We start from the raw sequence: 26,411 nt of genomic DNA, 5'->3' as shown, positions 1-26,411 counted from the left end.
AACAGGATTAATCAGTTTGAAGCTGCATGGGGCCTTTTGTGTGTCCAGTATGTTCACTACCCTAATTGTGATCAATGGCTCAAGCCTGATGCCTTTCTCATCTACTCTCTAATGATGACACATCAATCACTGGTTCAAGGTGCAGAATGAAAAAGATGCAGTGTTAATTTTTCAGAGATTCACAGCTAGATTCATCAAACTCATGGTAAGGAGAAAATCACAAAGCAGGCATCAATAGGTATTTAAGAACTAATCGTCCTTATGTTATTAGCCTCTAGGTTACCTGTATTGTGGTTAGAGAACATGATGTCGATATTATTTCAATCTTCAGAAATCTCTTTTGAGTTTATTCTTATCTATGATATAAGGAGGTGCTTAATGGCCCAGAATAGGATTGATTTTTGTAAATACTTCCTGTATACCAGAAGAAAAGATAGCCTAATAAGTGCACCATTTTATTCAACTCTATATTTGATGTAATAAACATATTTAGCAAGATAATGACTAAGTACCAGTATTTATAATGACTAGCACCAGAGAATGAAATTAAAAGAAAGATAAAATAATAGCATCAAAAAATCAAGTACCTGGAAATATATCTAACAACTTCTACATAGAAAAAAATCTTTTAAACATTATTAAAAGAAATTTGTAAAATCTAACTAAATGAATATTTTGTGTTTATTGAGTGAAACTCAATATTGTAAAGATATCTGTTTTACTCTGATTTTTTATGGTAGGTTCAGTTTTTATAATTTTTTTCACTTACACGTCGCATATAATATTATATTAGTTTCAGGTGTACCACAAAGTGATTAGACATTTATATACCTTACAGAGTGATCACTCTGATAAGTGTAATATCCATCTGACATCATTCATAGTTACTATAATATTATTGACTATGTTGTACTTTACAGCCTCATGATTGTTTTTATAACTGCTAATTTGTGCTTCTTATCCATCCCCTTTCAGACCCATCCACCCAAAATCCCTGCCATCAGACAAACATCAGAATGTTTTCTGTATCTAGAAATTGGTTTCTCTTTTTTTGTTCATTTATTTTGTTTTTTAGATTTCACATATAAGTGAAATCATATGGTATTTATCTTTCTCTGTCTGGCTTATTTCACTTAGCAAAATACCCTCTAGGTTCATCCATGTTGTTGCAAATGCAAGATTCTTCCTCTCCATGAGCACAGTGTATGCTTCCATTTATTTGTATCTTCTTCAATTTCTTTCTTCAATGTCCTATAGTTTTCCTTATTGCTAGGTATTTTTTTGATGCAATTGTAAATGAGATTGTTTTCTGAATTTCTCTTTCTAATAGTTTGTTATTGGTGTATAGAAACATAAGCAATTTCTGAATATTAATTTCGTATCCTGCTACTTTACTGAATTAGAGTATCAGTTCTCACAGTTTTTTGGTGGAATCTTTTGGGTTCTCTCTATATAGTATCATGTGATCTGCAAATAATGACAGTATTACTTTTCCCTTTCCAAACTGGATGCCTTTATTATTTTTTTTTTTTTTGTCTGATTGCTATGGCTAGGACTTCCAATACTATGTTGAATAAAAGTGGTAAAAGTGGACATCCTTGTCTTGTTGCCAGTCTTAAAAGAAATGCTTTTAGCTTTTCACCATTAATATGATGGTAGTTGTGGGTTTGTCATATATGGCCTTTATTATGTTAAGGTACGTTCCTCTAACCCCACTTTGCTGAGAATTTTAATCACGAATTTTTATAATAAATAAAAAACATTTTTCAAATACTTTTTCTGCATCTACTAATTTGATCATATAGTTTTTATTCTTCATTTTGTTTATGCGGAATATTATGTTAAGTACTTTGAAAATACTGAACCAAACTTGCATCACAGGAAAAAATCCTATTTGATTATGGCGTATAATCTTTAAAATGTATTGCTGAATTCAGGTTCCTAACATTTGTTAAGAATTTGTATCCATGTTCATCAGGGATATTGGCTTTTAATCTTTTGTGTGTGCGTGTGGTAATGTCTTTGTCTGTTGTTAGAATCACATTAATATTGGCCTTGTAAAATGAGATTGGGAGTCTTCTTTTCTCCTCATTTTTTGAGAACAGTTTAAGAATGATAGGTGTTAATTCTTTTATTGGTGTTTGGTAAAATTCACCTTTGAGAATTTTGGTCTAGGAATTTGAGAATCTCGTCTAGGAATTTTGTTTATGGGAGTTTTTTGATTAGTGATTGAATTTCATTAGTAGTTATCAGTCTGTTCAGATTCTCTGTTTCTTCTTCATTCAGTCTTGGAAAATTATATGTTTTTAAGAATTTATCCATTTCTTCCAGGTTGTCCAATTTGGTGGCATATAATTGCTTGTAGTATTTTTTTTTTATAATCCTTTGTATTTGTGTAGTGTCAATTGTCACTTCTTTTATTTCTAATTTTATTTATTTGGGTACTCCTTTATTCTTTTTTTTAAAAATTAATTTATTTTTTCATGGTGATATTGGTTAATGAAATTCAATAAGTTTCAGCTGTACACTTTGACATTAAGGCATATATATATATATATATATATATATATATATATATATATATATATATATATATTTATACTGTGTGTTCACCTCCCATAGTTAGATTTCCTTCTATCACCACATATTTGAGCCCCTTTTCCCAGTCTACCTCCCCGCTCCCCGCATCCCCTAACTTCAGGTAATCACTAGTCTGTAGTTCATGTCCATGAGTCTCTATTTGTTTGTCCTGTTCATTTGTTGCTTTTAGGTTTATATCCCACATATAAGTGATATCATGTGATTTTCATCTTTTTCTGTCTGGCTTATTTCACTTAGCATGATTATCTCGAGGTCTATCCATGTTGTTGCAAATGGTAGTATTTCATCTCTCCTTATGGCTGAGTAATATTCCATTGTATATATTTACCACAGCTTCTTTAGTCAGTCATCTGTCGTAGGACATTTCTGTTGTATCCATGTCCCGGCCACTGTGAATAATGCTGCTATGAACATCGGTATGCAAATATCTTTTCGAATATGAGGTTTCAAGTCTTTGAGGTAAATACCCAGTAGCGAGATTGCTGGATCACATGATAGGTCAATTCTTAGTTTTTTGAGGAACTTCCATACTGTTTTCCATAGTGGCTGTACCAATTTGCAGTCCCACCAGCAGTGTATGAGGATTCCTTTTTCTCTGCATCCTCTCCAAAATTTATTACTTGTCCTGTTGATTATAGCTATTCTAATAGGTGTGAGATGGTATCTCGTTGTGGTTTTGATTTACATTTCTCTAATACCTGGCAATGTTGAGCATCTTTTCATATATTTATTTGTTGGCCATTTGTATGTCCTATATGGAAAACTATCTGTTTAGGTCCTCTGCCCGTTTTTTGGTTGGATCATTTTGTTGTTGTTGTTGTTATTGAGTTGTATGAATTTTTTCTATATTTCGAAAATTAGGTCCTTATCGGAGGTGTTGCATGTGAATATATTTTCCCATTCGGATGGCTGTCTCTTTACCTTGTTGACAATTTCTTTTGCTGAGCAGATTTTTAGTCTGATGTAGTCCCATTCATTTATTTTAGCTTTTACTTCCATTGCCTTTGTGGTAAAATTCATAAAATCTTCTTTAAGTCCAAGGTCCTTGAATTTAGTTCCTATGTTTTCTTCTATACATTTGATTGTTTCAGGTCTCGTATTCAGGACTTTAATCCATTTTGAGTTAATTTTGGTGTGTGGTGATAGACAGCACTCTAGTTTCATTCTTTTGCAGGCAGCTTTCCAGTTTTCCCAGTGCCATTTATTGAAGAGGCTTTCTTTTCTCCACAGTATGTTTTTGGCATTTTTGTTGAAAATGATTTGCCCACATAAACATGGGTTTACTTCTGGACTCTCTATTCTGTTCTGCTGGTCTGTGTATCTATTTTTCTGCCAATACCATGCCATTGTGATTACTGTCGCTTTGTAGTATAATTTGAAGTTGGGCAGAGTGATGCCTCCAGCCTCATTCTTTTTTCTCAGGATGGCTTTGGCAATTCGATATCTTCTGTGCTTCCATATAAACCTGATGTTTTTTTGTTCTATTTCTTTAAAAAATGCTGATGAGATTTTGATGAAGATTGCATTAAATTTATATAATGCTTTAGGTAATATGGTTATTTTACCTATGTTGATTCTTCCAATCCAAGAACACAGAATATCTTTCCATTTCTTTGTATCTTCTTTGATTTCTTTTAATAGGGTCTTGTAGTTTTCATTAAAAAGGTCCTTCACATGTTTCATTAGATTTATTTCTAGATATTTTATTATTTTTGTGGCAATTGCAAAAGGAATTATTTTTTCCACTTCTTTTTCTGACACTTCATTATTAGAGTATAGGAACGCTATGGAATTTTGAACATTGATTTTGTATCCAGAAACTTTACTATTTTTGCTTATTGTTTTGAACAGTGTTCTTGTGGAGTCTTTAAGGTTTCCCACATAGAGAATCATGTCATTCACAAATAGTGACATTTTGACTTCTTCGTTCCTATTTGGATGCCTTTTATATCTTTCTCTTTTCTGATTGCACTCGCTAGGACCTCCATGTTATATTGAATAGCAGTGGCAATAGTGGACGGCCTTGTCTTGTTCCTGATCTTAGATGGAAGGTTTTTAGTTTTTCACCATTGAGTATTAATTCGGCTGAGGATTTGTCATATATGGCCTTTATTATGTTAAGGTACTTGGATCAACCTCTTGATCACATCCTCTTGATGACCTCCTCTAACGTATGTGAGGCTTGGTCCCTGGCTAGAATACCCTGTGGTAAATACAGCCCTGACAACAGAGGGCTGTGAGGAGGCTGTCACCAGTGTGCTAGAAGCTAATCCTGAAGGGGTTTCGCCAGGCTGTGACAGGATTGCCTGAAGACATGAGGCAAGACCCTGTCCTCTGAGCTGTCTGCCAGAGTTGGAAGTATTGTTCAATAGGAACTAAAATTTTTCCAGTGCTCTTGATTTTGTTCAGAAGTTTTCAGTTGGATAAAAGTGGGGGTTGGGGGGACAGCTTGCCATGCACTTGGTGCATTGAGGATAAGAACAAGTTAATTAACAATTTTAGCATTTTTATTAAAGAGTATGACAATCTAGACTCATCCTTAAAGATTGGAGCCTTGAGTAAGAGTCATCTGAAATACAAAATCACCATATGAAAAGCTGAGTACTCCCAACTTTATGCTCCAGAGTGAAATAGACTTCCTAGAAAAAGAACAGGAAAAAGTAAAAATCAGATGCTCAAAACAAGGTGAATTGATAGAAGGCATTATAAGGACACGTCATTGAAGGTGAATTAAATTCCATCAAATCATAGTTCCTTTTCCAAATAGAACACATGACAGTGAGCATTTCCATCCCATCCCTCACTAGGGGGCAGTCTTCTTTCGAAAGGAGAGCTTCCCCTCCAATGTACGCACAAACTCTCCAAGGTGGCATACACTCTCCTTCCTTCCAACCTGTGGTCTCATTGCCAGTGGGTCTAAGGGGCTCTTCCTGAGAAGAGGACCTGTTCTTCTCTCTCTCCTCTTGGAGGAACATGTTGCCGCTTCCAACAGTACTTCCCAGCACATCTTCCCGGCTCACTTGTCCTACAATTGTAAGGAGAACTGCTTCTGCTTTCAGTGGTTTTCCTCATGATCCTCCACTGGACCTGAGTTATTCCTCCTGAAGAAGTGACTTACTCTTAGACTTGTCTCAAGCTTCACACAAGTGGTTATTGATCATCCAGAACACCCACAAAAATCTTATTTTTTCCCCCTCTCTTCAAAAGTAATTTTGAATTAACTTGGTTTTTGATTCAGTTGAAGAAACCGTAATTAAGTGAATTCTTACATTTTTCATCAACTTGAAGCTCAGTGGGGTTCTCGGTCTCACAATAGTGTTTTGTATGTTAAATGGGATTATTATGAGTACATTGTGTCCATGTTGTTGTACTTCTAGATAATAAGATATTTTATTTTAAGTAATCAGTCTCTCAAGACATAAACAAAATTTATAATTTCCATGAGCATGGAAATATTTTAAACTTAAAAAGTGATTTTTGTATACCAGGAGGTATATTTACTATAGTTGAAAAGAGAAATATGAAAATAACTTGATATTTACCCAAATAATTATTAAACTTCTTTTTAATAGCTTATTTTTAACTTGTGAAAACAACAAGAAAAGTATCTTGAAATCACTCTGCAAGTGTTTTTCTATAAATGATCTGAGGATTTTAGGTAAGACAGAGTAATTTCAAGACAATGAATAATTGTGGACCCTGGGCTGTGGTCGCAGGTGACTAGACACCCCTAGGAAATTCTACATCAGTCATATTCTCATATCTGGGGCAGTTGAAATGATGAGGTCACAGAAGTGGTTAAAATAATCTCTTGGAGTTTCTTTTACTCTTTTTATTTTCTGACCAATAATGAAACAAAGCTAGCATTAAAATCCCAACTGCGTAACGCAGCTTTCTCCTCTAGAGAAGATGCCTCTAGAGGGCCACGTTTCAACATTATAAAATAACTACTTATAAGTAAAATCATATGGTTCTCAGCTTTTTCTATATGACTTATTTTCTCAGCATGATCTTCTCAAGATCCATTCATGTTGTCACAAATGTCAGTATTTTCTTTTTAATGGCTGAGTAATATTCCATTGTATATATGTACTGTATCTTCTTTAATCAATCATCCATCAAAGGATATTTTGTTATTGCTCTGTCTTGGCCACCATGAATGATGCTGTTATGAACATCGGGGTGCATATATCTTTATGGATGAATTCAAATTTATGGGGTAGGTACCCAGAAGAATGATTGCTGGTCATATGGTAGCTCTATTCTTAGTTTCTTGAGGAAGTCCATATTGTCTTCTATAGTGGTCATACCAGTTACATTCCCACCAGCAGAGTATGGGGGTTCCTTTTTCCTCACAACCTCTCCAACACTTGTTATTACTTGTCCTGTTGATAACAGCCATTCTAGCAGTGATGTGGTATCTCATTGTGGTTTTGATTTGCATTTCCCTAATGGCTGATGAAGTTGAACATCTTTTCATATATCTGTTGGCCATGTGTATATCTTCTTGGGAGAAATGTCTGTTCAGGTCCTCTACCCATTTTTGAATTGGGTTGCTTTTGTTGTTGTTGTTGTTGAGTTGTATGAGTGCTTTGTATCTTTTAGATATTAGCCCCTTATTGGAGATGTTGTTTGCAGATATCTTCTTCCATTAAGTTGGTTGCCTCTTTGTCTTGTTTATGTTTTCTTTTGCTGTATAGAAGCTTTTTAGTTTGATATAGCCTATTCATTTATTTTTGCTTTTACTTCCTTTGCCTTTAAGGTCAAATTCATAAAATCCTCTCTAAATCCAGGGTCCATGAGTTTAGTACCTATGTTTTTATCTATGCAATTTATTGTTTCAGGTCTTATATTTAAGTCTTTGGTCCATTTTGAGTTAATTTTGATGTATGGAGACAGAGGGCAGTCTAGTTTCATTCTTTTGCAGGTGGCTTTCCAGTTTTCCCAGCGCCATTTATTGAAGAGGCTTTCCTTCCTCTACTGTATGTTTTTGGCTCTTTTGTCAAAAATTATTTGCCCATATACACAGGCGTTTATTTCTGGACTCTGAATTCTGTTCCATTGTGTGTCTGTTTTCCTGCCAATACCATGCTGTTTTGATTATTGTCACTTTGTAGTATAATTTGAAATTAGGCAGAGTGATACCTTTAGACCTGTTCTTTTGTCTCAGGATTGCTTTGGCTATTCAGGTTTCTTTATGCTTCCATATGAATCTGATGATTTTTGTTATTGTTGTTCTATTTCTTTAAAAAAATGCCATTGGGATTTCGATGGGAAGTGCATTAAATCTGTATATTGCTTTGGGTAATAAGGTCATTTTAACTATGTTGAGTCTTCCAATCCGTGAACAGAATATCTTTGTTTCTTTGTGTCTGCAATTTCTTTTAATAATGTCTTATAGTTTTCAGTGTATAGGTCCTTCACATGCTTCATTAGGTTTATTCCTACTTATTTTATTCTTTTTATTGCAATTGCAAAAGGAATTTTTAAATTTCTTTTTCTGAAAAGTCATTATTAGTGTATAGGAACACTATAGAATTCTGTACATTGATTTTATGTCCTAAAACTTTCCTGTATTTGTATATTGTTTCTAATAGCTTTTTGGTGGAATCTTTAGGGTTTTCTATATATAGAATCATGTCATCTGCAAAAAGTGACAGTTCCCTTCTTTATTCCTGATTTGGATGCCTTTTAATTTCTTTCTCTTGCCTGATTGCTCTGGCTAGGACTTCCAGTACTATGTTGAATAACAAATGGTGAGAGTGGACATCCTTGTCTTATTCCTGATCTTAGAGAAGTTTTCAGTTTTTACCATTGAGTACATTAGCTGAGGGTTTGTCATATATAGCCTTGAATGTTAAGATACTTTTCTTCAACACCAATTTTATTGAGTGTTTTAATCATAAATAGATGCTGTATCTTGTCAAATGCTTTTTATGCATCTATTGAGATGATCATATGATTTTTATCTATTATTTTGTTTATGCGGTACATCACATTAATCGATTTTCATATGTTAACCCATCTTTGTGTCCTTGGAATGAAGCCCACTTGATCGTGATGTATAGTCTTTTTAATGTATTATTATATTCAATTTGTTAGCATTTTGTTTAGGATTTTTGCATTTGTATTGATCAGAGACACTGATCTATAGTTTTCTTTTTGTGTGTGTTATCTTTGCAGGGTTTTGGTATCAGGATAACATTGGCCTCATAAAATGAGTTAGGAAGTGTTGCCTCCTCTTTGATTTTTTGAAAAAGTTTGAGAACAGTTATTAAATTTTTTTTGAATGTTTGGTAGAATTCACTAGTGAAGCCATTGGACTTTTACTTTGGGGGAGGTTTCTGATAGTTGTTTTAATTTTCTTACTGTTGATCGGTCTATTTAAATTTTCCAGTTCTTGATTCAGTTTAGGAAGGTTGTATATTTCTAAGAATTTGTCCATTTCTTCTAGGTTATTGAGTTTGCTGGTATATAATCTTTCACAGTATTCTTATATGATACTTTGTATGTCAGTGGTATCTGTCCTAACTTCTCTTTCATTTCTGATTTTATTTGTGTCCTTTTTTTTCCTTAGCAAGTCTAGCCAGGGTTTGTCAATTTTATTAATCTTTTCAAAGAACCAGCTCTTTGTTACATTAGTTTTTTTCTGTTATCCTTTTGTTCTCAATTTCATTTAATTCGGCTCTAATTTTGATTATTTCCTTCCTTCCACAGTAGGGAATTTGAAGTTAGAATGGCAAGCAGAGAACATCAAAGAAAGAAGAGAAAATAAGGGCCTGGCTCCTGGCCAAGGAAAAGAAGGAAAAGAAACAAACAAACGAAGGAAACACTTCAGCTGGTTTGGCCAAGGAGGGGCTTTAAAGTCAGGGGTGGCTTAGATAGAATTTTAAGTATTGGCTAAGGATATCTCCTCTGACCTTCTCCCATATCACCCTCCCAACTACCCTGACCCTCTCTTACAGCCTCTCTTACTCATTTTTCAGTAAAGCTGTGCTGCTACTGACCTTTTGTGTGAGTGGGTTGTTTAGTTTTTGTTATTTGGGGGATTTTTTGTTTGTTTGTTTCCAACGACAGAAATGCCTCTCTGACTTTCAGTCCCTGTGTTACGGGGCTCAGCTGATTAGTCCTGTTCGAGAGACTCTTCCTTTTTACTAATTCAACATAAAATTATTTGGGCTTTTACTAAGATCTTTAAAATATCTCTTCTACTTTGCCAGATAAAATATCATAATCATGGGAATCCTATCCACCACAGGCACAGGTCCTACCATCACTCAAGAAGAGGTGATTATACAGGGGATGAAACCTTAGAATTCTGCCCATTACCTCAACTAAACTATCACTTACCATTTTCAGTCAGTCTCTGTCCTCTCAAAGAATCAAGAATTTCTAACATCTGTGATCCTGGGGACCTTTAAAATATGGAATGATAATGCAAGCTCTTATCTTTCACAAGGAAGGAATACTATAAATTCTTTGTAACTATAAGATGTTTTAAAACTCACAATAACATCTCCAATAAAAATGCCTGCATAGCTTCACTAAGAGTATTGATGACATCACTGTTCATAAGATACCCAAAGTGGAAGTGACGCAAATGTCAATGAGCAGTAGAGTGGATAAACACATTATGGTACATTTATACAGTGGCATAGTATGCTGCACTGAGAATAAACGACTAAACGAAAAAATGTAGAGGAGTTTCTTGCATAACATATTTAGGGGAAAAAACAAGCATAAATGTATGTAAACAGTAGGATCACATTTATATAAAGTTTAAAAACAGACAAATTCACAATTTTTGAAATCAGTATAACCCTGAAGGGAGGAGTGATAATGATTGGAAGGGAAATTCCACGGTGTGGTTAATATTCTGTTTCTTGACTTGGGTGTTTTTTATGTGACCTAGCTCAATTAGTAAAAATTCATTGGACTCTTCATATATGAATTGTATTATTTCCTGTATGTAATTCAATAAGAAGTTCAAGGATATATAAAATAAATGATAACCACAAGGAAACATATGGAGGTAAAGTATCCTCAAATAAATTACAAACAAGAAGAGAATCATCCACATGCAGAATATGTTTATAATAACATGTTCTTTGTACATATAATGTTATTGACTTTTAAATTATTTTACAAATAAAATCAGATTATAAAATATTTAGAATTATCTATAAACTCCTACAAATGGGCACATCAGCACATTTCTTGGAATAAAACTGTCCCTTTTCTGCCTTGAGGATTTTTGTGTTGTCACTTTCATTTTAATACAGAGTTTTAAGGCAGTACATCTAATGACCTAGAGTAGACTACCTAGACGGCTGTAGATATTGAGACAACATATATAAAACTGACTAATGACTAACTTTGCTACACATTTTTACTGCTTCTATGTTTTCTATCTCTATAGATGTCAGAAAACTCTGAATATTTGTTAAAGATTTAACAACTGCATTACAATTATTCCAAACATTTAATGTTAATGTATTATGTTGACTTTGTCTTCATAAAATTTCTCAAGTTCATTCATTTTTCACTATTCGGGTGACCATTTTTCTATCCCGGACCACTATCCAACTCCTGAATTAAAGTCATACCCTATTCTCCTGGATGTCAATTTTGGTATTTTCTAGTGCCTTATCAAGATATTTCAAAGATGCTCTGTAAAACGGTATATTTTCCATTTAATTTTTTTCCCACTGCTTACAACTCTTCATTGTCTCTGAAGTTTACTTAGAATGAAATGGAAACTTCTTAACAAGGCACATGAACACCTCCATCTATTTGGTTCCTGACTAGCAGCAAGCCTCACTTTTTTTTTTTATCGAGGTATTATTAACATGTAACATTATATTAGTTTCCAGTGTATGCATAATTATGCATAATTATTCAACATTTGTATATTGAAAAATATATACAATAGTCACGATGGTGTGCATTACATCCCATGACGTTTGTTTTATAAATAGAAGTTTGTATTCTCTTCACTCATTATACCCATTCCCCACCCCTTACTTCTGATGACCACCAATCTGTTCTTTATCTATGAACTCAGTTTTTGGTTGGCTTGTTTGTTTAGATTTCATATGTAAGTGAGATCATATGATATTTGTCTTTGTCTTACTTATTTCACTTAACATAAAGCCCTCAAGATTCATCTATCCATGTTGTCTCAAATGTCAGCCATCAGAAATTGGTGTATATATATATATATATATATATAACTTTTTTATCCATTTATCTGCTGACCAACACTTAGGTTGGTTGTTTTTATATCTTGGCTATTGTGAATAATGCTGCAATAAACACGGGGATGCCTATGTCTTTTCGAACTGGTGTTTTTGTTTTCTTTGAATAAATATCCAGATGTGGAATTATTGGATCATAAGGTGTTTCCATTTTTATTTCTTGAGGAATCTCCATACTGTTTTCCATAGTGGCTACACCAATTTTTATTTCCACCAACAGTGCACATGGGTTTCCTTTTCTCTACATCCTTGCCAACTTGCCAACATTTGTTATTTCTTGTCTTTTCGATAATGGCCATTCTAAGAGGAGTGAGGTGATATCTCATTGTGGTTTTGGTTTAGATTTCCCTGATTTTAGTGATGTTAAGCACCTTCATGTACCTGTTGGCCATCTGTATGTCTTCTTAGGAAAAATATCTATTCAGATCCTCTGCCCATTTTTAATCAAGTTGTTCTGCTATTGAGTTGTAACTGTTCTTTATACATTTTGGATGTTAAGCCTTATCAGATATATACTTTGCAAGTATTTTCTTCCATTTCATAGACTGCCTTTTTATTTTGTTGATTGTTTCCATTATTGTGTAGAAGCTTTTTAGTTTGATGTGTTTCCACTTGTTTATTTTTGCTTTTGTTGTCTTTGCTTTCGGTGCCAAATCAAAAAAAAAAAAAAATCACTGAGACCAACATCAAAGAGCATACCACCTATTTTTTCACCTAGTGATTTTATGGTTTTAGATCTTAACGTTCAAGTCTTTAATGCATTTTGAGTTGATTTTTGGATATGGTATGAGATAGTGGTCCAAGTTCATTCTTATTGGATGGGGACATCCAGTTTTCCCAGTACCATATTGAATAAACTGTCCTTTCCCCATTGTACATTAATTAATTGACCGTATATGCATGGATTTGTTTCTGGGCTCTCTATTCTATTACATTGATCAATGTGTTTATTTTTTATGCCAACGCCATACTGTTTTGATTACTATAGCCTTGTACTATAGTTTAATATCAGGTAGTGTGATACTTCCAACATTATTCTTTCTCAATATTGCTTTGGCTATTCAGGGTCTTTGTGATTTCATACAAATTTTAGAATTATTTGTTCTTTTTCTGTGAAAAATGCCATTGGAATTTTGATAGAGATTGCATTGAATTTGTAGATTGCTTTGAGTAGTATGAACATTTTAACAATATTAATTCTTCCAGTCCATAAGCAGGCAATATCTTTCCATTTATTTGTGTCCTCTTCAATTTCTTCTTTCAGTGTCTTATAGTTTTTAATGTACTGGCCTTTCACCTCCTTGGTTAAATTCATAGCAGGTATTTTATTCTTTTTGGTGCAATTATAAATGGAATTGTTTTTCTTAATTTCTCTGATAGTTTGTTATTAGTGTATAAAAATGCAACACGTTTTTGTATATTGATTTCGTATCCTTCAGTTTTGCTGAATTCACTTATTAATTCTAATAGTTTTTTAATGAAGTCTTTAGGGTTTTCTGTATATATCATATCATCTTTAAATAATGACAGTCTCACTTCTTTCCTGTTTAAATGCCTTTTATTTATTTTTCTTACCATATTGCCTTGGTTAGGACTTCCAGCACTATGTTGAATAGAAGTAGAGAGAATAGGCATCCTTGTCTTGTTTCTGAGCTTAGAGGAAAAGGTAACAGCCTTTCACTATTGAGTATGATGTTAGCATTGGGTTTGTCTTATATGATCTTTATTATGTTGAGGTGTATTCTTTCTACACCCACTTTGTTGAGAGTTTTTATCATCAATAAATATTGATTTTTGTTGAGAGCTGCTTCTGCATCTATTGATATGATAATATAATTTTTATCCTTCATTTTGTTAACATGGTGGACCACATTGATTGATTTGCACATGTTGAACCATATTTTCATCCATGGGATAAATTTAACTCAATTATGATGTATGATCTTTTTACTGTATTGTTGAATTCACTATGTTAATATAGTGTTGAGCATTTTTGCATCTATAATCATCGGGAGTGTTGGCCTATAATATTCTTCCCTTGTGTCATCCTGGTCTGGTTTTGGTATCGAAGTAATGCTGGCATTATAAAATGAGTTTGAAAGTGTTCCCTCTTCTATTTTTTATAAGAATTTAAGATGAAATCCTATTCATTCTTTTTTTAAAGGTTTGGTAGAATTCACCAATGCAGCCATCTGGTCCTGGACTTTTGTTTGTTGGGAGATTTTTGATTACTGATTCAATCTCCTTACTAGTAATGGATCTGTTCAGATTTTCTATTTTTTTCATGATTCAGTCTTGGTATGGTATATGTTTCTAGGAATTTATTCATTTCTCCTAGGCTGTCAAATTTGTTGGCATATAATTGTTCACAGCAATCTCTTATGATCCTTTGTGTTTCTGTGGCATCAGTTATAACATGTACTCTTTCATTTTGTATTTTATTTATTTGAGCTCTCTCTCTCTGCCCCTCCTCTCTTTATGAGTCTAGCTGCAGATTTGCCAATTTTATTTTTTCAAAAAACTAGAACTTAGTTTTATTGATTTTATTGTCTTTTTAGTCTCTACTTGATTTATTTCTACCCTAATCTATGTTATTTCCCTCCTTCTAACTTTGGGCTCCATTTCTTCTTCTTTTTCTAGTCTCTTGTGTAAAATTAGATTGTTTATTTGAGATTTTTCTTGTTTTTGACGTGAGCATTTATAACTATGAACTTCCCTCTGAGAACTGCTTTTGCAGCATCCCATAAGTTTTGGCATGTTGTACTTCTATTTTCATTTGTCTCATGGTATTTCTCTTTTAATTTATTCTTTGACCCATTAATTTGTTCAGTACCATGTTATTTAATCTTCATGTATTTGTGAATATATTTGTAAATTTTGCAGTTTTCTTCTTGGAATTAATTCCTAGTTTTATATCATTGTAGTCGGAAAAGATGCTAGAATGATTTCAATCTTCCTAAATTTATTAAGACTTGTTTTGTGGCCTAACAAATGATTAATCCCGGAGAATGTTTTATGTGCACTTGAGAAAAATGTGTATTCTATTGTTTTGAGGTAGAATATTCCGTTAAGTCTATCTGCTCTATCATGTCATTTAAGGCCAATGTTTACTTATTGATTTTCTGTCTCAGTGATCTATCTATTGATGAAAGTGGGGTATTAAAATCCTCTACTACTATCATAGCTGTCTATTTCTTCTCTTCAGTCTGTTTATGTTTAATTCATGTGTATGAAGGGATTCTATTTGGGTACATATACAAGGGTTCTTTTAAAGAAATTATATGTGGTACTAAGTTCTGTCTCTAGGTTGTTACAGGGTAAAAACAGAAATAATACATGTGAATGCAGGACTCAGAAATTAGGTGGTCCTGGCATTTTGATTTCTTAAGCTTATTAGAATTAAGACTAAAATAGGTTCTGAGTCAGATACCCAATTAAACTGTAAGATTTACAATGTGGGAAGCTATCAGAGCTTATTTTCTTAACCCATGATTCATATTTCTTGGGCTCTTAGTCCTATTTTCTATGTCAAAGGTTGATATTTAAGTTAGACTTCATATAGTATACGTATATAAATAAAAGTTCATATATAACAATATCTAATTACATTAATAAATTAATATTTATATAATCTATTAATAATAAAGTCTCTCTACATGTATATTAAAGTTATGTCCAAGTACCTGGTAATAGTATACAAAAATCTTGCACCGTCTAATACCATGTGTTTAAAAGTTTTTATTTTGAAATGGTTACAAATTCACAAGAAGTTTTTTAAAAATTGCACAGGAAGATCCTCTGCACTCTTTGCTAGGCATTCCCCTGGTACCCTGGTACCATCTTCCATAACTTGAATATAATAGCAAAGACAGAAAATTGACATTGGCACAATCCACAAGGTTTATTCAGATATCACCAGTTTTACACACACACGCACATGTGTCTGTATTGTTGTAATTGTTGTTATAAGGGTAAATACAAGTAGAAAAAAAAAACATTAATTCTGTATAAGGCGAAAAGGAAAAGAGACTCCTGTCATCCCTATCCCTACTTTTCTTTCAGAGAGTTTTTCTTTTTAAGAAAAGTTGTAATTATAAATTCTTTCAATGTCCCTTTGAGATGTTTGTAAACCTTTTTAAAACCTAAATAAGTCTCTTGTCAACCTTACAATCCAAAGCTATCTTTCTCAAGGACTTGAGAACCATCTCTTTGAAATGTTTTCATTGAGGAAGACAACAGCCCTGTCTCCTAGTTTCTATAGGAGGATAGGAGTCTAACACATACGGTCATCCCTACTACCACGTGAATTTAGAATACCTATGTGGAATAAACAGTGCTGCCAGGTACTTTTACTTGAGGACTAATTATTGTTTATTTCGAGAACATGTGTGTAATGGGTTGTACCTGCCTAGTTTTTTGAAAAAGTGAAATTTCTTTCTGTCTTTGCATTCACTTAGTGGATTGCCTGTGATGAACATCACATTCTCATTCAATAAAACTATTTTCCTTTTCTTTCAATTAAAAATTTACCAATCTTTAAATAAAATTTTTTTTTCAATTATAGTTGATTTACAATGTTACATTAACTTCAGGTGTACCACATAGTGATTAGACATTTATATAATTTATGAAATAATCACCCCAATGAGTCTAATACCCATCTGACACCATACATAGTTATTACAATATTATCGACTATATTCTCTATGCTGTGTTTTCCATCCCAGTTACTGTTTTAATAACTGGCAATTTGTACATCTTAATCCCTTTCCCTTTTTCACCCATCTCAGAACTGTTTTCTTTCTCTTCCACCTTTGTGGAGAGGTTTCGGGGTTAGCAGATCTTGTTTTTAATGATATTTCTCCAACAGTATATGGTTCTATGCAATTTTATCACACATGTAGATTTGTGTAATTGCCAACATCAAGGTACAGAATGATTCTTTTAACACAAAGCTTCCTTTGCTAACCCTTTACAGGCATACCTCAGATATATTGTGGATTTGGCTCCAGACCACCACAATAAAGCAAATATCACAAGAAAGCAAGTCACATAATTTTTTTAGTTTCCCAGTGCAAATAAAAGTTATATTTACACTTTACTGTAGTCTATTAAGTGTGCAACAGCATATGTCTAAAAAACAGGGTATATATCTTGATTAAAAATTTTATTTTTGCTGAAAAATGCTAACCATCATCTGAGCCTTCAGAGAGTCATAATCTTTTTGCTGGTGGAGGGTCTTGCTTCACTGTTGATGGCTGCTGACCGATCTGGGTGGTAGTTGCAGAAGGTTGGAGTGGCTGTGGAAACTTGGTAAAATAAAACAACAATGAAGTTTGTTACATTGACTGACTCTTTTTTTCATTCACGATGTCTCTGTAGCATGCTACACTGTTTGATAGCATTTTACCTACAATAGAACCTCTTTTAAAATTGGAGTCAATCCTCTCAAATCCTGCCACTGCTTAGCAACTAAGTTTATAAAATATTCTACATCCTTTGTTGTCATTTCAACAATCTTTACAGCATCTTCACCAGGAGTAGATTCCATCTCAAGAAACCACTTTCTTTGTTCATCCACTAGAAGCAACTCCTCATGTGTCAAAGTTTTATCATGAGATTGCAGCAATTCAGTCCCATCTTTAGCCTCCACTTCTAATTCTAGTTCTCTTGCTATTTCCACATCTGCAGTTACTTCCTCCACTGAAGTCTTGAACCCCTCTAAGTCATCCATGAGGGTTGGAATCAACTTCTTTCAAACCCCTGTTAATGTTGATATTTTGACCTCTTCCCATGAACTATAAATGTTCTTAATGTCATCTAGTATGGGAAATCCTTTCCAGAGGGTTTTCAGTTTACTTTGCCCAGATTTGTCAGAGGAATCACTATCTATAGCAGCTAGAGCCTTACAAAATGTACCTCATAAATAAGACTTGAAATTCAAAATTACCCCTTGCTCCGTAGACTGCAGAACGTATGTTGTGTTAGCAGACATGAAAACAACATTAATCACAAATACATCTCCATCAGAGCCCTTGAGTGAGAGGTGCATTACCAATGAACACTAATATTTTGAAAGGAATCTTTTTCTGAGCAATAGGTGTCCACAGTGAGCTTAGTATATTCAGTACATTATGATATAAACAGATGTGCTGTCATCCAAGCTTTGTTGTTCCATTTATAGAGCACAGGTAGAGTAGATTTAGCATAATTCTTAAGAACCCTCGGATTTTCAGAATGGTATCTGAGCATTGGCTTCAACTTAAATCAGCAGCCCCTAACAAGAAAGTCAGCCTGTCCTTTGAAGCTTTGAAGCCAGGTATTGACTTCTCTCCAGCTATGAAAGTCCTAGATGGCATCTTCTTACAATTTAAGGCTGTTTCATCTACATTGAAAATCTGTCATTCAGTGTAGCCACCTTTATTAATTATCTCCGCTAGATTTTCTGAATAACTTGCTGCAGCTTCTATGTCAGCACTTGCCTTGTACTTTTATGATTTGGAAACAGCTTCTTTCCTTAAACCTCATGAACCAACTTCTGCTACTTTCAAACTTTTCTTCTGCAAATATCTCACCTCCCTCAGCCTCCATAGAATTTAAGGGAGTTAGGGACTTGTTCTAGGGTAGGATTCGGCTTAAAGGGAATGTTGGGGCCGATTTGATTTTTCCGGACTACTAAAACTTTCTCCATATCAGCAATAAGGTTGTTTTGCTTTCTTATCATTTGTGTGTTCACTGGAGTGGCACTTCTCATTTCTTTCATGAACTTTTCCTTTGCGTTCACAACTTGGCTAACTGGCACAAGAGACAGCTTTTGGTTTATCTTGGCTTTTGATGTGCCTTCCTGACTAAACGTAATCATTTCTTGCTTTTGATTTAAAGTGAGAGATTCACTTGAACATGTAGAGGCCATTGTAGGGTTATTAACTGGCCTAATTTGAATATTTTTGTGTCTTAGGGAATAGAGAAGCTCAGGGAGAGGGTGAGAGATGGGAATGGCTGGTGGAGCCATCAGAACACACATGACACTAAATTCGCTCTTTGTGTCGCTTCAAAGCAATTACAATAATAACATCAAAGATAACTGAATAACATCAAAGATTAATGATTACAGATTATCATAACAATATCATAATAATGATGAAAACAGTTTGAAATATTGTGAGAATTACCAAAATGTGACATAGAGACGTAAAGTGAGAAAATACTGTTGGAGAAATGGTGCCAATAGACTTGCAGAATGCACAATCACCACAAACCTTCAATTTGTAAAATAACACAGTATCTGTGAAGAGCAATAAAACGAGGTATACCTGTATAGCTGCACCAAACTCCCCGCCTCTTCTCCCAAGCCTTGGCAACCACCAATCTGTTCTCTATATCTATATTTTTTTCATTTCTAGAATGTTATATAAATAAAATCATACGCTACATTTTTTTCACTCGGAATACTTTTTTTGAGATCCATCCAAGTTGTTGCGTATATCAATAGTCCTTCCTTTTTATTGTTGAGTGGTATTCCATGATATAAAGGCATCACAGCTTTTTTAACCATGCATTTGTTGAGGACATTAGGTGGTTTCTAGTTTTGGGCTATTAAAAATACAGCTGCTATAAACATTTGTGTACAGCTTTATTTCTGAACAATTTTCTTTTCTCTAGGATACATGTCTGCGCTGCAGTTGTTGGTTCATTTAGTAAGTGTGAGTTTAATTTCATAAGAAAGATAAACTGCCAACCTATTCCTAGAGTGGCTGTGCCAGTTTCTGTTACATTCCTATCAGTAATATCTGAATGAGCCAGTGTCTCCAAATCCTTGTCAACATTTGGTGTTACTATTTTTCATTTTAGTCATTTTGATAGATGTGGAGTGATATCACGTTGTGGTTTTAATTTTTATTTATCTGATGGCTCATAATGTTGAACATCCTTTCATGTGTTCACTTGCCATCTGTAAATCCTTTCCAGTGCAATGCTGAACATGCCTTTAGACCATTTTTAATTAGAGTTTTCATTTTGTTGCTGGGTTTTGAGACCTTTTAAAATACATTCTAGGTACAAATCTTTTGTTAGATTTGTAACTTGTAAATATTTTATCTGAATTTGTAGCTTGTCTTTTCATTTTATTAACAAATTCCATTACAGAGAAGATAATTTTTAACTTTGGTGAGGTTCCATTTGTCAACTTTTTTCTTTTATGGATTGTACTTTTGGTGCTAAGTCTGTGTAGTGCTGCTAGGTCCTAAAGATTTTTCCTTTGTTTTTTTCCTAAAAGTTTTATAGTTTTACATTTTACATGTAAGTCCTTGACCCGTTCTGAGTTAATATTTGTGTAAATGTGAGAGTTAGGTCAAGGTTTTTTGTTTTGGTCTGGTTTTTACCTGTGAATGTCCAATTGCTTCAGCACCAACCTTCCTCCATTAAATTACTTTTGCACATTTGTCAAAGATCAGTTAAGCATACTTGTGTGGATCTATTTCTGAGCTCCCTATTCTCAATGTGCCGTTAATCCACATTTCTCTCCACCAACACCACACTGTGTTGATTATTATAGCTACACAATAAACCTTGACACTTCTTGTGTCACAATTCCTTCCACTTTATTCTTTTCCAGAATTGTTTTAGCTATTCTATGTCCTTTGCCTTTTCAAATCAATTTTAAAATAAGCTTGTCTATGTCTGCAAAAATCCTTTCTGGGAGTTTTTAAAGAAATTGTGCTAAACCCGTAAATAATTGGTGAGAACTATTTACTATGTTGAGCCTTCCAATTTATGAACACAGTGTGTCTCTCCATTTATTTATATCTTTTTTGATTATTTTCATCAGCATTTTGCAATTTTCAACGTAAAGATCCTGTACATGATTTATTAGTTTTATACCTAAATACATCATTTTCTTTGGAGTAATTGTAAATGGTGTTATATTTTTAACTTTGTTTTCCACATGTTTATTGTTACCATATGAAAATGTGATTGACTTACTGCATGTTGACTTTATATATTGTGACGTTTCCGAATTCACTTATTAGTTCAAAAAGGGCTTTTCTTTTTAGATTATCCTGGAGTTTTTACATAGATAATCATTTCATCTATGAATAAGAACACTTTTATTGCTTTGTTTTTAATCTATATGCCTTATTTTTTTTCTCGCCCATTGCACTATCGAGCTAATATCACTCTGGTTTTAGTTGATATGTCTGCTAAGCCTCTCTCTTTTTTAAAATAAATTTTTATTTTAGAATAGCTTTAGATTCACAGAAAATTTGCAAAAATAGTAGTTTCCCCTACTCCTACTGTTAACATCTCACATTAATCTGGTACACTTGTCACAACTAATGAATCAATATTGATATATCATTAATTAATATCCATAATTTGTTAAGATTTTCTTAGTTTTTACTTAATGTCTTTTTTACATTCCAGGATCCCAGTCAGGACACCTCATATTTCTTTAGGCTTCTCATAGTCATGACAGTTTCTCAGACACTTTCCTTGTTTATGATGACTTCGACAGGGTACAGGTCAGATATTTTGTAGAATGACTCAATTGGAATGTCTGTTTTTTTCTCAGAGTTAGACAAGAGTTACTAGGTTATAGGGAAAAGATCATAGAGGTAAAGTGCCATTCTCATCACATCATCACATCCTATCAAGAATCCAAACTATTGACATGATTTATCACTATTGATGTTGACATTGATCACCTGGTTGAGGTAGTGTTCGTAGGATGTCTTCACTGTAACTCTCCCACTCCAGCAGTGAGAAAACTGGTTCCCACACCTACCATCAATTTACTTAATTTTCCAATTAGTAAGATCACTTTTAATCAAAAGAGGCATGCAGACAGTCCCTCAGATTCCTTGAAACTGATACAAGGCAAGAAATGTTATCTACTCACAATTTCCCAAGTGAAATCCCCTCAAATGCCCCACAGTTTTATTTCATTATCTTCAATCTATCTCATTACCGAAGTTGCTTAGTAACTTAGAGAATGAGTATACTCGGAGCTAACAGTGAACTTGGAAAGTTTGTGTGCTATGCCGACATTCAAATTTTTGGCATTTCCATAAAATTCACAAAATTTCCTATTTGGTTATAAAAGTGAATCTAAACCTTACTCTGCAGAAATTTAACTACTCTTTCCCCTGGGTAAAACTATTTTTGTAATTTATTCTTATAACCTACAGTCTGTTATGCTTATGTGGGTGTCCAAATAGTCTAAAATTCTTTTGTTTCTTATTATGTGGAAGTCTGTGTTTGAAGATCCTGAGCCTTAAAGGAAACCAGAACAGGTAACCGACGTCAAGTAGAAGTCTTGACCGAGACCTTCCCTCTGGAAATGCACCACACCATGACCACACTGCAAACCAGACTGGAAAGAAGGACATGCACATGGGACAAATGATAATAGTCACTCCCCAGAAAAGACTCACAGTTCAGTCAAATGAACCAACAGTCAGGAAGTTAGTTATCTTAGCTCTTACTGTTCTTCCTGAGGTAAAAGCATTCTCAAAAACAAGTACATTGTCCCTTTTATTTTCCCACAGCATCTTTCTATCTCCTTTCCTCCTGCTGCCAATATGTCTCAAATGCATTTTTAAGTCGTTTAAAAAAGTTGAACAAAAGAGGCATATTTATCTAGTATCTTTATCCTGTGAGCAAAGGACAGAAAGTTGTCACTATAGAAATGAAAGGGTAGATGGCTCGAAGCACTGAAAGACTTCAGAAGGCTCAAGGCTTTAATGCCAACAGAAGGACATCCAGGGGGCTGGAGATACACCCTTTGGAGAGGAAGCTTGAAAACAGTCTGTGAACAGCCATTCACTCCTCCAAATCTAGAATAGACATTTTCTAAACCCAAATTAACATAACATTCCCGTTCTAATTTCCAATGTACCTCGGAGCATAAGGTGAAAGTGCACACATATCATTAAGTTCTGAGCTCAAAATTTCAAATGAGTGGCTTTATTGGGGGATTGAGGGGTCTCCCTCGTGCAGTGCTGAGATCAACTACATGCATATTGATAGGAAAGAGCAGGATACAGCAAAGCAGCTGCAGAGGAGAACCATTACTAGAACAGAATGCTCTTTGTTCTGTGGTGTGCAATCAAGAAAAGAAATGGGGTGGCCTGTGTGAAACCTTTCTGTGGTGCTTATACAGTTCACCACCTCTGTGCCTTCCTGATTGACCTCCACGAAGAACCCGTGCTCAAATCTGGACCGGAACAGGCCCTCATTGGAAGACAATTCAGAAAAGTCAGCCTCAGCATTGTTGAAGGCATCATTAACTCCTGCATGCCAAGAACAGACCCTATACTGCAGTTTTCTTCATTGTCCTTTGTACCTGGCTTTGTCCACTTGCTGAGCTTTTCATGCGTAAGCTCATTTTCCATCTGAAAGAAGAGAGGAGAGAATGTCAGGGTCCGGATGGGCCAACCACTCAGGCCTACACTGCTTCCTCATGTAATTGCCCAGGACCATGGCACTGGGGTCCTCTTTCCATGAGCTAAGGCTTTGCAGAGGTTCAGACAAACACAGCCAATATAACTTTTTGAGTCTCTTGGTTTAATAATAAAAAACGAAGTAATGTCAAACTTTAGGATATGTTTTAAAATTTTATAGTTAACAAATGAATGCTTTTTAAAATGCAATGCAATATAATTGTACAATCCCCAAGTTAACTATGGGATTTATAAAACATCGTTATGTACTTTTTTTTAATGGAATATGAGCTTATATTTTATAATTAAAGTATTTTCTGTCCGTCTTTTCAGTGTATCATCTCTGTGACTCTACAAATAATCTCATTAGGAAATAATTTCAACAGTTTAACTTTGAGGCCCAAAATAGATGGTCCTGTAAGAAACTCTGCTGCCTGACATCTCATGGCCTAGAAACTATATCAGTTTCCCAAGTAACATGACATTAGCTCCCATTGGTCGCCTGTAGGCAGGTGTTTAGTTGTCAGTGACAGGTCAAAAAGGAGTTGAAGCTAAAGAATATTTGTTTCCTGTAACTCAAGCTATTTTAAGATGATAGTAAAGTTGATTTGAAATAATTTATTAGTTACTAATTGGTAATAGGTTGTATTTTTATGTATTATTGACTACTCTGAATCTATTCATAAATTGTTGTATAGCTGACAGTAAAGACTTTCTCATCTTATTGGCATAGAATTTAGCCTACATCTTTGACACTATCAGCAGTTTTGCTTCTAATATTTGGGTAATTTTAAAGCAGTACGAGGCTTTGTTGTTGATATTTTTTCTCTCAGAATGAAAGTGAAGCTTGGTCCAAAAAGTTTCTGTTGTGATGAAATGGTCAAAAAATTTATACAAGGAAGGGAGCTAACTGTACTATTAAATTTTCAGAAAAAACGAACAACTAACATTTTTTGAAATAAACTCATAAGGCATTTCCAGGAAAATAAGGGTCAGGAACACTATCGTCACTTTACTTACATAGATACTCTTCAAAGAAAGGCCAGTTGTTTTACATAAAAGAAACAGTGAGATGTTTTTTTAACAGTGTCTACCAGCCTGTGCCACAGAACAAGAGATTCTTCTTGGAGCACAAAGGTACCTCTAGGAACTCTGGCAGATACTGGGGCCAGAGGAAGACAGGCTAGAGGAGGCATAAGGCAGTGTCCCAAAATTTTATATAAAGAAAATAGCATTGACTGTGTTGTCTCGTTGTTTTAGCCAGGGAGAGGAGACAGCGGGCTCTGGGCAGGGTTTGGGGAGCAAGAGAGGAACTGCCTTGTGGCAAGGAGAGGATGGGAGGTGATGTGGAGAGAGGGTCTACTGAGTGGCAGCCTGAGCCAGGCTGGAAAGATCTCTGATTATTGAAAAGTGAACAAAGTAGCAGCACAAACATCTTTTCAAAAAGTTTTCTCAGGTGAGGATGTAGAGAAACTGGAACCTTTGTGCACTGTCGGTGGGAATGTAAAATGGTGCAGCTGCTTTGGGGAACAGTATAGCACTTCCTCAAAAAATTAAATATAGAATTACCATATGATCCAGCAATTTCACTTCTGCATATAGACCCTAAAGAATTAAAACAGGGTCTTAAAGAAATATTCATACACCCATGTTCGTAGCAATATTATTCGCAATAGCCAAAAGGTGGAAACATGTACAACCATCACTGCCATCCATCCACAGTACTCTTTTCCTCTTGCAGAACTGAAACACTGTACTCATTAAACAATAATGCCTATCTCCCCTCCCCCAGCCCCTGGCAATCACCATTCTACTTTCATATTTATATTCTACTGTCTATGAAGGATATATGGACAAAATGTGTCCTTTGAAGGATGAATGGACAAAATGTGGCATAGAATACAATGGAATAGTCTTCAGGATTAAAAAGGAAGGAAATTCTGACACATGCTATGACCTGGATGGATCATGATGCTAAGTGAATTAAGCCAGTGACAAAAGGACAAATACTGTATGATTTCATTAATATGAGATACCTAGAGCAGTCAGATTCATAGGACTGGCAAGAAATATTCAAAGTTATAAAAAAACAAGACCCTACAACCACAAATAATCTATCCAGCAAGGCTTTCTATTAAAATGGAAGGTGAGATAAAGAGCTTCCCAGACAGGAAAAAGCTGAAGGAATCCATCACCAACAAGCCAGTATTACAAGAAACGTTAAAGGGACTTCTATAAAAAGAGAAGGGGTAAAAAAGAAAATAGAGATAACAAATATGAATAATAAAATGGCAGTAACAATGTACCTAGCAGTAATCACTTTAAATGTAAACAGATTAAACGCTCCAATCCAAAGACATAGGATAGCTGAATGGATAAGAAAACAAGACCCATGCATATGCTGTCCACGAGAGACCCACTTCAGATCAAATGACACTCACAGACTGAAAGTAAAGGGCTGGAAAAAGACATTTTATGCAAACGGAAATTTTTTAAAAAGCCAGGGTAGCAATACTTACATCAGATAAAATAGATTTTAAAACAAAGGCTATAATAAGAGACAAAAAAGGCATTACATAATGATAAAGGGATCGATAAATCAAGAGGACATAACCCTAGTAAACATATATGCACCCAACATAAGAACACCTACATACATAAAGCAATTATTGACTGACATAAAAGGAGAGATTAATAGTCATACACCCATAATAGGAGATTTTAACACCCCATTGACACCAGTGGACAGATCTTCCAGGCAAAGAATCAACAAGGAAACAATGGGCCTAAAAGACACACCAGACCTGATGGATTTAATAGATATTTTCAGAGCATTTTACCCTAAAGCAGCAAAATATACATTCTTTCAAAGTGCACATGGAACATTTTCTAAGATAGACCACATGTTAGGTCACAAAACAAGCCTCAATACATTTAAGAAGATTGAAATCTATTAACCATCTTCACTGATCACAATGGTGTGAAACTAGAAATCAACTACAGGAAGAAAACTGGAAAATACACAGACACATGGTATATAAACAATGCTGCTAAATGACATGCTGCTAAACAATGAATGGATTAGTAATGATATCAAAAGATACCTAGAGAC

At 34.4% G+C, this 26,411-nt stretch overlaps 2 long non-coding RNA genes across 2 annotated transcripts in view; one reads left to right on the top strand and one right to left on the bottom strand.

The window, feature by feature from the left end:
* The first annotated feature begins 145 nt into the window (after nt 1-145).
* Nucleotides 146-23,625, top strand: LOC120607717 (uncharacterized). The gene is made up of 2 exons (XR_005654223.1): nt 146-205; nt 22,109-23,625. It is a non-coding gene; the product is annotated as an uncharacterized LOC120607717 (long non-coding RNA).
* The window catches only part of LOC120607716 (uncharacterized), an 18,223-nt gene continuing 14,975 nt past the window's right edge, over nt 23,164-26,411 (bottom strand). Inside the window, exon 3 of the long non-coding RNA XR_005654222.1 lies at nt 23,164-23,251. This is a non-coding gene — a long non-coding RNA (uncharacterized LOC120607716). The remainder of the gene's footprint in view (nt 23,252-26,411) is intronic.

Source organism: Pteropus medius, unplaced genomic scaffold (assembly GCF_902729225.1).
Source record: "Pteropus medius unplaced genomic scaffold, Ma_sr-lr_union100, whole genome shotgun sequence".
Classification (NCBI taxonomy): domain Eukaryota; kingdom Metazoa; phylum Chordata; class Mammalia; order Chiroptera; family Pteropodidae; genus Pteropus; species Pteropus medius.
This window is presented reverse-complemented; position numbering and strand designations above follow the sequence as displayed.